The 13,354-nt window shown below is 35.0% G+C and overlaps 1 long non-coding RNA gene across 1 annotated transcript; it reads left to right on the top strand.

The window, feature by feature from the left end:
* Positions 1-742: 742 nt before the first annotated feature.
* Positions 743-3,868, top strand: LOC107875021. Its single transcript, XR_007057076.1, has 4 exons — positions 743-1,018; positions 1,094-1,177; positions 1,258-1,367; positions 3,637-3,868. It is a non-coding gene; the product is annotated as an uncharacterized LOC107875021 (long non-coding RNA).
* Positions 3,869-13,354: the final 9,486 nt, after the last annotated feature.

The raw sequence follows: 13,354 nt of genomic DNA, 5'->3' as shown, positions 1-13,354 counted from the left end.
GTTTTTGTAACTCTTTGTGACCTCTTCCCCAGTAAGTATCTTCTTTATGATATCGAAAAGCCAACGTACAAGACACCAATTAAGAACTCCTATTCTAATAGAAACATCAGTTATATCGATTCCTATCATATTTATACAACTATTTTTTTTTCAAATATATATAAATTTCTTTCCATATATTTTTGGAGTCCTTAACTTCTTTCCATATATTGTAGGAGTCTTTAATTTAATTAAATAATAAATTAAGAAAAATAGTAAAAAGATGATTTTGTCTATAGCGGGATATTTTAATTAAGGGCAAAAAGTTTAAATCACTTTTCTAAGGGTCTTCACACTTTTAATATATTATATATATATATATATATAGAGAGAGAGAGTTTACACAAATATTTCTTACTCAGTTTTTCTTTTTCGCTACTCTATGTTCATATTTGGGGAAAAAAAAGTGCTCATTCCACATTTATTAGCACTAAATACGCAATAAGAATAATAATCCTTTATGTTTATGGCTTGACTTGATTTAGTCCTTTTTATTAACAATTAAACATAAAGAGTCCTTTTAGTTTGAAATTTAAGGTCGATCCTATAGTTAGCGGTTGTCTTAACATCCACACCAGAAAGAGAAAAGTAACACAAATTAAGACTAATAATTTACATTCAAATATCTCCCCAAATTTATCATTTAAGGACCAAATTCATAAATCATAAGCATTGGTTTATTGTTTGTGCCCAACTAGGGGTATTCAAAATTTTGGTAAAGAATCTGTTTTCTTTTGGGTTTAATTTCGGGTTTAATTAATAAAGACCAACACACAAAATTGTATTTACACTAGATGGACTAGCCCATCCTTATTTTAAGAAGACAACTGAATCTAAGGCCCAACCCAATCGAAAAACTACCCAGCTGAAAAATGTTGCCTTTCACTGTGTTTAACTTGTTCTTCATCATGTTGCTGCTGTGGATTATCAACAGTGTACCGTGGAATTAAGCTGCTACTGTGCATATCAGCTCTCAGAAGTAGGTGCTCCTTCCTATGGTATGCTCTCATTTTGATGTTCTCCTCCATTAACAGACTATTTTGTTTTTTTTCAGGTATGTTCTTCGGTGGAGGGGATGATGTTCTTATTTTTATGCTGTGTTGAAGGTATCAGGTCCTTGAATGGTAGCTCAATCTAAGTAAGCTCTTCCTCTTCTCCTTCTTCTTTCTTTTCAGCTTTCCTGTTTCTTTAATTTTCTTATATTATCCTTTATTGTAGTTGCTGCCAGGATAGAGATAGTGGGATGCTCGGATTTGCAAGTAATTGGACTGTAATAATTTTTCAGGTGTTTCAGCTGCCAATATGTCACTTGACCCTCACCTTTTGCTGTGAGTCCTTTTTTATGGCTGACATAGATTACGCAAGAAACCTTTTTTTCTATTTTTTTGGTTTTCTGATTGTAAATATCTTCTTGTGCATGATCAACTCTGCATACAGTAGCCTAGTCAGCCTGTTTATTCTCTTATTGCTTTCACTGTTATTTATGGACATTATAATTTGTCTTTGTTAAGGATTTTTTGTCCACTTACCTCTAACTGCTGGAAATTTGAAATTATAAAATCCCCTTTGTCAATGGCTAGATTAGTCAGATAACTAGCAAGTTGATTTTTTCCCCTCATAATATGTTGATACTGAACTGTAACACCCCATATTTCTCTAGCATAATCTAAGTCCCAATACATAAGTATTCATATACAAATACTTCGAAATACTCATTAATTTTTCATTTTAGAGTCTGCCATTGCATAGGAAATTTAATTAGCTTTCCAACGATATAAAATTCGCCCAAAACCGATAACCGAATAAGAAGTTATGGCGATTTTAAGTTTCTGTCGTTAGACCCCATCATTTTAACCCATAGTGCATCGTGGAGAAAGTCCAAATGATGATTTTCAATTTCCAGTATGACTCCGCGATCATGGCGCATCGCAGAGCATGTTAATTTTCTATCTGGCAATTTCCAGTGGGCCTTCATGATGTTGGCGCATCGCGGAGGAGGCCAAATCGGCACTTCACAGGATTAACACGATAGCTCCACGTCATGATATTTTTCCAGGTCCCAATTCTCCCTTTTCTAGTGGCTTGGCGTGATAGTGGCGCGTCACGCCAAGGCTAAAAGTTGAGATCTTCAATTTTCAGCTTTTGTTTTTAAATCCGCTTAAGGGTATTTGGGTCTTTTTCCAAAGCCCTAAACTCTTCCTAAAACATGAAATTTATCCCTAATTGACCTAAATAATCATTCATTATTCAATTCCTCTCAAATTAAAGATCCCCCTTTTCAAGAACAAGAAACCCTAGCTCTCAAATTCAAGACCAATCCTCAAGAACTCACACAGAACTTCAAGAAATTCATTTTCCCAGGTATGTTAGCTGTTCATCCATGGATTCCTTTCATCCATGAAGCCTAAGTAACCCATTTTAATCACCAAATTATAATATTTTCAAGTTATTATATTTTAAATTATGATTTCATCCATGAATCTCCATGCACTATTGATTTTATACCAAGTTACCATGAAATTATTGTTACTATTCAATTCTCCATGTTTTTGTATTATTATTTATTAAATTAAACCATGATTTATATTTATTATGTAGAATTCAAGCTATTTTTATAAGTTCCATGACATTCCTATGATTGTCTTAAACTATGAAGTACAAGTGTTTGATTAAATGCCTACAAGAGTGATTGATTTAATAAAAAGGCTTCATGTGATGTCTTTTAAGTTTTAGTGTCATTTTACCATTGTTGTTTTGAATCCTGGGGGTATTAAATACCTAAAATCCATAGCTATTTACTTCTTCTAGTCTCAGTACATTACAGAACAGTCTTCAGAACATACTATGAGTATTATCAAAATAGTCAGATATCAATCAGTTAAACTCAGAGAAGTCTAGCATTTTAGTATCATTCAGTGGGAGTAGGATTTAGCAACAAGCGAGTATAGGGATGGTGGCTTCTCAGTCAAATAGGTAGAGTCGTTAGTAGTAGTCCCTATACTCCAGAACTACGTAGCCAGCGTAGGGTATGAGAAGTCACCCATCAGATTAGGCTTGACTATCTCGCAGGGGTCACCCGTCAGTTCAGGATTGGCACCCTTAGTCCTTTGGATATTATATCAGTTTAATGGATTCATATATCCAACGTTAGTATCCGTGGTACGGTATTAATACTTTTTCAACTAGGGTTATAGGTTGGGCCCCGATTAGCTCAACTTGGGGAATGTCGGTTAGATGATACCTCCCACAGTCTCAGATATAGTCTTAGTTATAGTTCCAGATCAGTTATGAAATCTTAGGGTTGTTTGACCAAAGCATACAAATATCAGTATTTTGTCAGTATTTCAGTTTACATCTTTTTCTTAGTCCATGTTATAGGCTTGGTCATGCATCCCAGTATTTATAGATTTTTCATATTTTTAGTATCTATATATTCCATGTTCTCTACTCAGTACTCCATGTTTTACATGCGTATTTAGTTAATTATTAGCTCTGTTCATGAAACCATGCATATCAACCTACCTCATTTAGCGTACTAGTTCATTCAAAGTACTGATCACATACCTTTATTTTGTGCTATGATGCATCATATCATAGGTGCTAATGCTCAGTTCCCAGACCGTGCTTAGACCTCACTCTTCAGGCTATCTGCGGTACAGTAGTAGTAGTAGTGGTGAGTCCTCATCATTTGATGACAGATTATTTTTACTTTATATCTCTATTTCAATAGTTAGCAGAGTGAGTTGGGGGTCTGTCCCATCACCTCATATTCAGTCAGTTAGTTCTTAGAGGTTTTTCAGACATTAGAGTCAGTTATCCAGTATTCAGATTTTCAGTTGACATGTCAGTTTATCTGTATTTAATCAGATTTAGTTAATTTTTCTATATATTCGTATTTCAGTATTGATTTAGTGATAAAACCTTATGACAATATCAGATATTTTCCGCAATTATGATATTATTATTCAATGCTCATAACAGGTACCAACTTATGGGTTAGCTTGTGGTCCCTCGGGACTGTAAGCACCGTGTAACGACTAGGGGTAGCCCCGGGTCGTTACATGTACCTATTTTTTATTCATTATTTTCCATATTTTCTCATCATAGTCTATTACATTCCAAGGATAATTCCATTCTCTGATTAGTACTTTTTGCATAAGTAAAGAATCAGTTTGAATCATCACTTTTCTCTTATGTGTTTCATCTGCATGAATTGCTGCTTGTAGAATAGCATAAACCTCAGATTCTACATTAGAAGTATCTTCTACTGTATCTCCTTCTGTATGTATTAGGTCACCCTTCTCATTACTTACACAAAAGACATACGAGCTAACCCCTGGGTTACCTCTTGATGCCCCGTGTGTATTGTATTTAACCCACCCCATCTCTGGAAGCTTCCACATAACTTTAAGAATCTTCATCTTTGTTCTTCTGCCTTCTATCGCCTTCAATATTTTTGGTAAACTACTGGGAAAAACTTGTTTTGGATTTCTTACCTTGAGTAACAATCCCACATTTTGGGTAATATTGAAAATTACTTTATGTAAAGACAAGTTTGTCCTATCATTCTGCAAACTATTTCTTCTTCTCCTTCTTTCCCATATGATCATACTTGGAAGAGACTAAAGATAAGGTTTGATTCTACCCCTGACTTCCTTATTCGACTATGTCAGAATAGTTTCCCTAAATGTTAATCCCTTAATTAGAACACCTGCACAATAAAAAAAGTAGGACCAAGTCCTATTAGCTAAAGATGATCTCAGAAACACATGAGTAATGGTTTCTTGATCAGGGTAAGTGCAACACCAATGTCTAGTTGGCCCTTCAACTCCCCATCTTCTCATAATAGCATCTACTGGAACCTTTCCTTTTCATATTCTCCACATTAGAAATGACATTTTGAAAGGTAATCGCTTCACCCAAATTTCTTTATAGATCTTGTTCTTTTCTTATGTCTGTCTACTATACTGCCATGCTGACTTAAATATGAATTTTCCAATAGTTTCTAGCATTTAAATAGGAATATCTCTTTCTCTTGCAACAATTGTAGGCCTTAGTTTAGTCAAGATGTGATTGACATCTTCTTGTGGTAGAATCTACATCATCAACTGCTCATTCTATTTCCCTTATGTGATTAAATCCTGTACCACTTGAACTTTGTCATCCCAGTCCCTGTTGTTCTGCAATATGTTATATAAGTCACCAATAGTAGTCCAGTTATCAAACCAGATACTAGCCTTGCCATCTCTGATCTTCCATAGAATTTGGTACTCTAATAAATCCCTGGCCTGTAACATTTTCTTCCATAACTGAGATCCAGCTCCTGTTTTCCATACTATCTCATTAGGATGATTTTTTCTATAGTATTTGTTTTGCATAAAACTAATCCAAATAGAGTCTTTAGTTCTAAAGTTTCACCACAATTTGCAAAACAAAGCCATAGATACATCTTGCACCCTTTTGAACCCCAAACCTCCTCCATCATCTGGAAACATACCGAATTCCACCTCACCTAATGTCTACTTCTTCCACCTATATGATTTCTCCATAAATATTGACCAAACATCTTCTGAACTTAACTCAAAACATTAGCAGGAGGGTTCATGACTGATAGGCAGTGAATGGGAATACTTTGTAGGACATGCTTAATGAGTACTGATCTACCCTAAAATGATAATAACTTCCCATTCCAGCCTTGTAATTTACTGCTAATGTTCTCATTATGAGTTGATAGAAATCTTTCTTCTTCCTCATGAAATATTGGGCCACCAAGATACATAAACGGAAAATATTTCCTGGTGATCCCTGTAGCTACTTTATCCATTACCACAACCCCTTGAGACACTCTTTTTTATATATAAATTGCACTCTTCTCTTTATTGATCTTTTGTCCAGATACTTTTTCATAATTGTCTAAAGTATCAACTACGTTTTTCAAAGTAGTCAAATCTTCTTTGCACAAGATGATCATATCATCATCAAAAGCAAAATAATTCACCTTTGGACTTCCTCTTGGCATCCTAAAAAGCTTAAAATATTTAGTAAACATCAAGGATTTTAAGGATTTGGACACCACTTCTGCCAGCTAATATAAAAAGAGTAGGTGATAAGGGATCACTTTGCTTTAACCCTTAGATGATCTGAAAAACCCCGTAGGCTGACCATTCAGTAAAATAGAATACCAATTGTTTCCCACCAATCTATATACCATATCAATCACTAATTCAGTAAACCCCACTTTCCTCAACACCTTAGTAAGGAACAACCAGTCAACTCTATCATAGGCTTTCATCATGTACAACTTAATCACCATGTTAGGAATCTTACTCCTTTTTGGAATATCAGTTATGATCTCCTACACCACTAGGATATTCTCTGCAATACTCCTCCCTTGAACAAACCCTGCTTATTCTTTAGATATAATATCAGGCAAGACCTTCTTGATTCTTTCATGTATAATTCTGGAAAAGATCTTGTTCATAAAATTACTCAGTGAAATAGGACTCATATATGAGAAATTATTAATTACTAAATTTTTGGGCAGAAGTACCAAGTTTGTATGAGTTACAAAATTTGGTAATTCATACCCACAAAAGAAAACAACCATTATTTTATGAATATCTTTCTTTATAATTTCCCAAGCATCCTGAAAGAATGCTCCAGTCATACCATCAGGGCCCGTTGTACTATTCCTATTCAGTCCTAATAAAACTCCTTAACTTTTTACAACTCTGGTACCTTATTAAGATCTTTATTTTGATTGTCATCCAGTATTGTTGGCAATTTCTCTAATATATCAAAATCAATATTCTCTCCCCTTTTAGAAAATTGCTTTTGAAAAAACTGAATTGCAGTTTCTGCAATCTAATTTTGGTCTTCTAACTATTCCCCCTCATCATTTTGGATTCTTTTCCATTTGAGTCTACTTCTTTTTCTTTTCTTAGAGCAACCTTCACTCTTTTCATTTTATGATGAAACATTATGAACGGGTTACCCATCACATCAGTAACCTAATTTTCTTTTATAATCTCTAGACAAGACTTCTCCTTTAGCCACATGTGTAGAAACCTGAAAGGTTTTGAGATATTCTCCTTCACAGTACTAAAGTTGATTTTTAAAGGAGTGTGATCAGATTCACTTCTAAGTAAATGTTCAACTTTCAATACTGGAAACAAATCATACAAATTATAATTAATCAAGACTCTGCCCAGCCTTTTAAATATACACTTTTCATTAGTTTAACCGAAAACCAAATCTACTTAATTAAAAAAATAATTGACAATATTTGATTTAGTTTTGCTTCTATTTAAAAATTCAAAAATAACCAAATCATAGTGAAATTATATACAATAGACAAAATTATATAAAATTATATGTTATTTGAACCTTTTTCCCTTTATTAAAAATCTCCGCAATAGACAAAATTGTCTTTTCACTTGTTTTCTTCAATAATTATTTAATTATTTTAATAATATTCGCTATTGTCTTGAGATATTAAGGAATCCTAAAATATATTGTAAAGGGAAAGTATTCGGAAATTTGATATTATTAGATTTTCTTTTTTCTTGTATACGTAAACAAGGACCCCTAAAATATATGAGGAAAACATATATTAGGTTTAATGAAAAGGAGAACGACCAATTCTTGTGATGGGGAGATTGTATTCGCTGTGATCAAGTTCAAGTCAGGTTATTTTACCTATTATTTTTATGTCGTTTGAAAAAATAGTTGGAGAAAAGGTGCTTGCAAGAAGACATAACTGAATAATCCAAAAGAGACATGGTATGTTGAACGAAAGAAAAATAATAAGTTGAAGAAAAGCGATCCAGTATAAGCAATCAATGATTGTTTATATAGCAATCCCAAAGTTTTGGATTGATTGCAACTATAAGCAATTTTTGTGTATCATGATCCACTTTGTCAGGTTTTGATGACATCTACCATAACCCACCAGTAGGCAAGCTAATCCATAGTCTGGAACTGCTAGTAACGAACTATTGAAAATAAAGAAAAGTAATAGAATAAATATAATAAAGGGGCTGATATAAAACACCCCAATGCCTGGTGAAGTTAGTACTAGAGCTTCTAATTCAATAAGAGTACAAAGCAAAATACTGAACAAATATACAACTACAATCCATCTTTGAATACGATATAGAGATTAGTATAATCAATAAGAGGGAGAGTAGTAATGCTCCGAATGTCAGGAGCTCACCCCAAATTTTTGATTCATAGCTGCTCTGCACGATGCACTTACCAACGAACTCGTACTATAATCTGCAGGTATCAGAAGTGCAGTATGCGTATCAAACATGTGGTACTCAGTAGGAATCGGCTGACTGAGTTTCAAAGATAATGTAAGCATAAATAACGCGGAAATAGGAATATAAACTACATGCAACCATCCACGAAACTAAACATAAATAAGCTAGTAGGGCAATAAGGATAAACTACCCTACAATCATAGTAATCAGGACATGAAGTGCCACACTGTATATTACTAGCTAATATACAAAGGACAAGCGAACAAAAGTTATATAATAGTATACAAGGCCAAGAATGCATATACTACATAAATAAATAAGGAAGAGAGAGATATTCAATGGAACCATATAGGCATGCTAACCAAGTAGGAAAGCTAATGCCGACATAATCAGGATCCCTAACCATAATGTCTAACCATGAGGTAACTATCCATAATGTAATTTACCATAAAAAGAAAGGGATCAGAATCGTACCTCCAACCTCAGTATCAGTCTATAATGAGACTGCTATGAACTAACCATAATAACAACAATAAAGTAACCAACTAGTCCGAATAAACAATACCTAACTGGATCCCCATAAACACAGAAGGTTCAATAAATACACAACAAACAACAATCATAACTCATACCTATGCAACCTCCAATAAGGATATAAATATAAGCACCAAACAATATACTGATGATAGGTAATGTATATGAATGAATGTATGAAAAGTAAATCCATAGTACCATATGTGATCTAAGTGACACAATATACCAAGTGTACATACCTCCTCCAACTCAATAACTCACAAAGGTAGGACCTACAACGACCTCTCTTCTTTGGAACTGTGACTCATGGATGAAGGGGACCCTAAGGAATTCAAAAATATTCATACACACTTACCCGTTCTCGATCCAGAATTTCCAATCATCATTATAAATCTACTCTGTCCAGTATCGAAAAGATGTGTATATAATAAATGCATAGACTTAAACTGTTGCTAAAAGAGTGTAAGTCTATAAATTTATTGCCCCATATCTATTCTGAGACTAAATCAGTATCATAGAGTAGAAAGAGTTGGAGTCTCTCTCGATCAAAGTAAATAGTAGTGGTAAAAGAGTGGATAAATCACGAATCGAAATCAATAACGATCTAATTTTCAAAACATCATCTTTAGTTTCAAAAGCTCATAAACCATTAAATAAGGTGGTACAGTTTCCGTCCTAAAAGAATCCACTTTAAAAGTGAAAAGTGAAAGTAAATCTTTTTTTAGAAAACAATAGTGAAATCATGGTTTTGGTTGGAATTGTACCACTAAGTGAGCACGAACACACGAAAAAGTATGCATACCATCACCAATATCAAAACAATACATCCATAACCGTCTAAACATCCATAACTAGAATCATGCTTTTTCTAAGGGTAGAATACTTACATAGAGTCCCACTGGTATCATAACAACACCTAGGACCCAATAGTATATATCTAGCATGATAATAGTATTATAATTGGAAAAATGATGATCCAATTCACTAAGTCAAATAATAAACCTTATATTAAAGGATACTTAATATTGAACTATGATTAACATGCTTATAACCTAGGGTGATAGGATTCTATAGCTATAACAAGTATTTTATCTTAAGGGTCGGTCACATTTCTACCCCAAATTCTCTAAATAGACTAAGTCATGATACACTAGTCATAAACATGTCCTATCATCGTTACCTAACATGCAATCTATACTTTACATTATCTTATGAAGAAAAATAGACCAAGCCTACCTCGATGTCGAAACTACAAGTCTTGAGTCATCCACAAATTGATTGTTTTTGCTTGACGATCTTGAAATGTCTCCGTTCTATCAAACTAATAATCTACACATCAATAGGAGTAAAATGAGACCCATATTGCTATATAAAAGGCCAAGTCAGAATTTGGGTAAAGAACGGGTTATGGGGCCCGTAAAATACAATCCAAAATTGAATCCATCACGAGGTCCCTCGAAGGACAAGGAATGTGTGCTAAAAAATTGAGAATAAATTGAGTATAAATTGGGGCCCAAATCAGACCCTAAAGTCTAGGAATTTTAAGACCTAATTTCTAAGAAATTCCATTGAAAAAGGATGGAATTTGGCAAGGAAAATAATGAAAAATGACCAAGGAGTGTTAGGCTAACTTACCTTAACTTCAATGGATAATTTCCCACACTTTCCCTCTTTTCAAGATCTCAAAATAGTGGAAAATGATTTAAAAAATAAGGAGGAAATCAGGTGAAGAAAGAGGATTTAACAATCCCCAGGTGCCCTAAAGCGGCCACCTATTCGCTTAAGCAACTACCGTTTAAGTAGCTCTTTAACCGCTAAAGCTATCAGGCTAGGGGATGCGGGCATCCCTAAAGTGGTACCTTGGCTACTAAAGCAATGTCCACCAAAGTTGACATTGATTGTTTATACAATCGACCAAGTAGCCAAGGCTACTAAAGTGACTAAATATCGCTAAAGCGACTACAACTTATAGGTCCGGTTATGACACACCCCAAAGCCGAGCCATGTCGTTAGGGCACCTCAATCCCACATGAATCGGAGGTCGCCCCGATAACACAACCCAATCATCATCACATCCATCACAAGGGTCGGGTGAATCCTGAACATATAATAAGATAACGGAAATAATACTAGAAGTCATAACTTAACATTGTCTACCATTTCATATATACCACCATACTAGCCAATACACCCAAGTCCACAGTCATCCACAATACCTCTCTACAAACTGATGTTTAGAAATGTATATGTCAGGATAAGCCCCCGACAATAGCTAAAACAAGTTAAAATAAGACTAAGTCTTAAGATAGGAAACCAAGAAGGAATGTCTTTCAAAGTAAGGAAGTACGACTCCCAAGTCAATGAACGAACCACTTCAATCACCTATTCACTGCGCAGGAAGAGAAGATGATGCTCCAGCCCTTATGTCGCATGGGGACATAGCGTCCAGAGATGGTTAGTGGTTGGAGCGCTACCATGTAACTCAAGGATAATGATTAAATAGTATCATCAATCAATAACAAGTCAATATATCATATTCAACCATGTTCATGACCTTATCCATACATATAGGTATATCACATGCCAATAAGTAAATAAGTCATAACAACATTCTCAAAGCACTCAATCATGAGACGTGAAGTGGAGGACTCCCGACTTTCCACACTTAGATTCAATAATTCTTATTCGGTATGGGACTTCAACCACATTCATGTATCACTTAGAACGCATCCATTCAAGCAAAAGATTCTAGCCACATACTCATATTTATATTGGCAAGGGACTCTAACCACATGACCATACATTAGGCAAGGGACTCTAACCTCATGCCATATTAGATAGGGGACTCTAACCCAAGCCATTTCATTTGGCGAGGCACTTCAACCTCAAGAGATCTCATTGTGTAAGGGACTTTAACCACAAGTGATTTCATTAGGCAAGGGACTTTAACCTCAAGCCCTTTCATTAGGCAAGGGAATTTAACCTCAAGCCATTACGACTATCATTAGTTGACATTAGGACTCCAACCCTTTGTCCATAAATCATGATCTATTCTATTCACACTCAAGGACTTTAACCCATTGAGACAATTCAACACTATACATGACCACATGGTCCTCATGGGAGTCTTTGTTATTCAACCATTTCAATAGGCCAATGTCTTAATTAAATTCATCATACAATTAGATTTCTGGTCATCAAGACCCTCACAAACTATTCACATTTCATTAGAAACTTATACCACATTCATACCACACTTTAGTTCAACACACAATTCAGGTTCATTTTCACGTTTAGGGACTTTAAACCCTCGTTAACCATCACCCAACAAGGTCAACAATTACATCATAAATGGCTCATAATACCTTTAAAATATCATTTAACAACTGTGCATACTTATGGGGCCATTGCCCTAGTTTAAAACATTATCAACATAAGGATAGACAATTCACTTAGACATTTTCACAAACACCTTGTGTGCATGCCTTTACCAAGGCCATTTTCATGGAAAAATCATCAAGATTAGAGTTACTCAAGACTCACATGTTATACCACATACAACAAGCACCCACATGTGTAAATCATCAACAACATGTATAAATACAAGTCTAAGCAAAAGTCCACGTTATTCATCATTAGGCAACAAAATTCTTTCATTTGATTTCAAAATCACCATGTACACTTACTAATTCAAGTGTAACATACATGGGTTTAGAATTATTTATAAAAGGGAAGAGTTACGTGCCTTAGACAACTTGATTCACCAAGGGTCTTGACTTCACTTTGCCTCTTGAAGATCACCCTTGAAACCTTAGCCTCCAATTCTTAAAAGATGAGTTTGAGAGAGTGTTTTGGATGTTTGATCTAATAAAAAATATGTTTAAGGAGGCCATATAAACTTATATAGTGAAGGGACTTAGGGTTTAGGGTGTAGTAAATGACCGGTTTAGGGTGTAGTAAATGACCACAAGGCTCTTAGTTAAAATCTGGAAAATGGACTTATCCAGGGGTATGACTCACTAGGGGAACCGTACGTACCCTGACTCGTACCCTAGGCTTCTTCTAGGTCACCTACACTGTTAAGGGTACGAACACACACCATTGAGTCATATAGAAATGGTATGAATCAACCCATAACTCGTATGCTTCAACCGTGTCAAAAACCATCAACTCAAAGTTCAAGTCAAAACTCTATACGACTCACTTGGTATGAATCGTACCCTTTCGTACGATTGAGGAGAGGGGTCACTCGTACCAAGGATAGTGAGTAACCCTTACCACACTTCCTAGGATATGATGGGGGAGGGAAAGGAGGATACGACTCATATCCAAGGGGTATGACTCATCTCCCTAGTCATACCCAACTCAGAGGCACCCAATGAAGAAGTTCTTCTCATGGTTCAAAACCTAGGTGTTTTAATTCTCCCCCACTTGGATCATTCATCCCCGAATGATAGGTAAGGTAAGTATAACATAAGTTAACGCATTATCACACACCAAAAAAACCTTCAAACAAG

Source organism: Capsicum annuum, chromosome 6 (assembly GCF_002878395.1).
Source record: "Capsicum annuum cultivar UCD-10X-F1 chromosome 6, UCD10Xv1.1, whole genome shotgun sequence".
Classification (NCBI taxonomy): domain Eukaryota; kingdom Viridiplantae; phylum Streptophyta; class Magnoliopsida; order Solanales; family Solanaceae; genus Capsicum; species Capsicum annuum.
The sequence above is the reverse complement of the archived record's forward strand: the minus strand, read 5'-3'. Positions and strand labels throughout refer to the sequence as shown.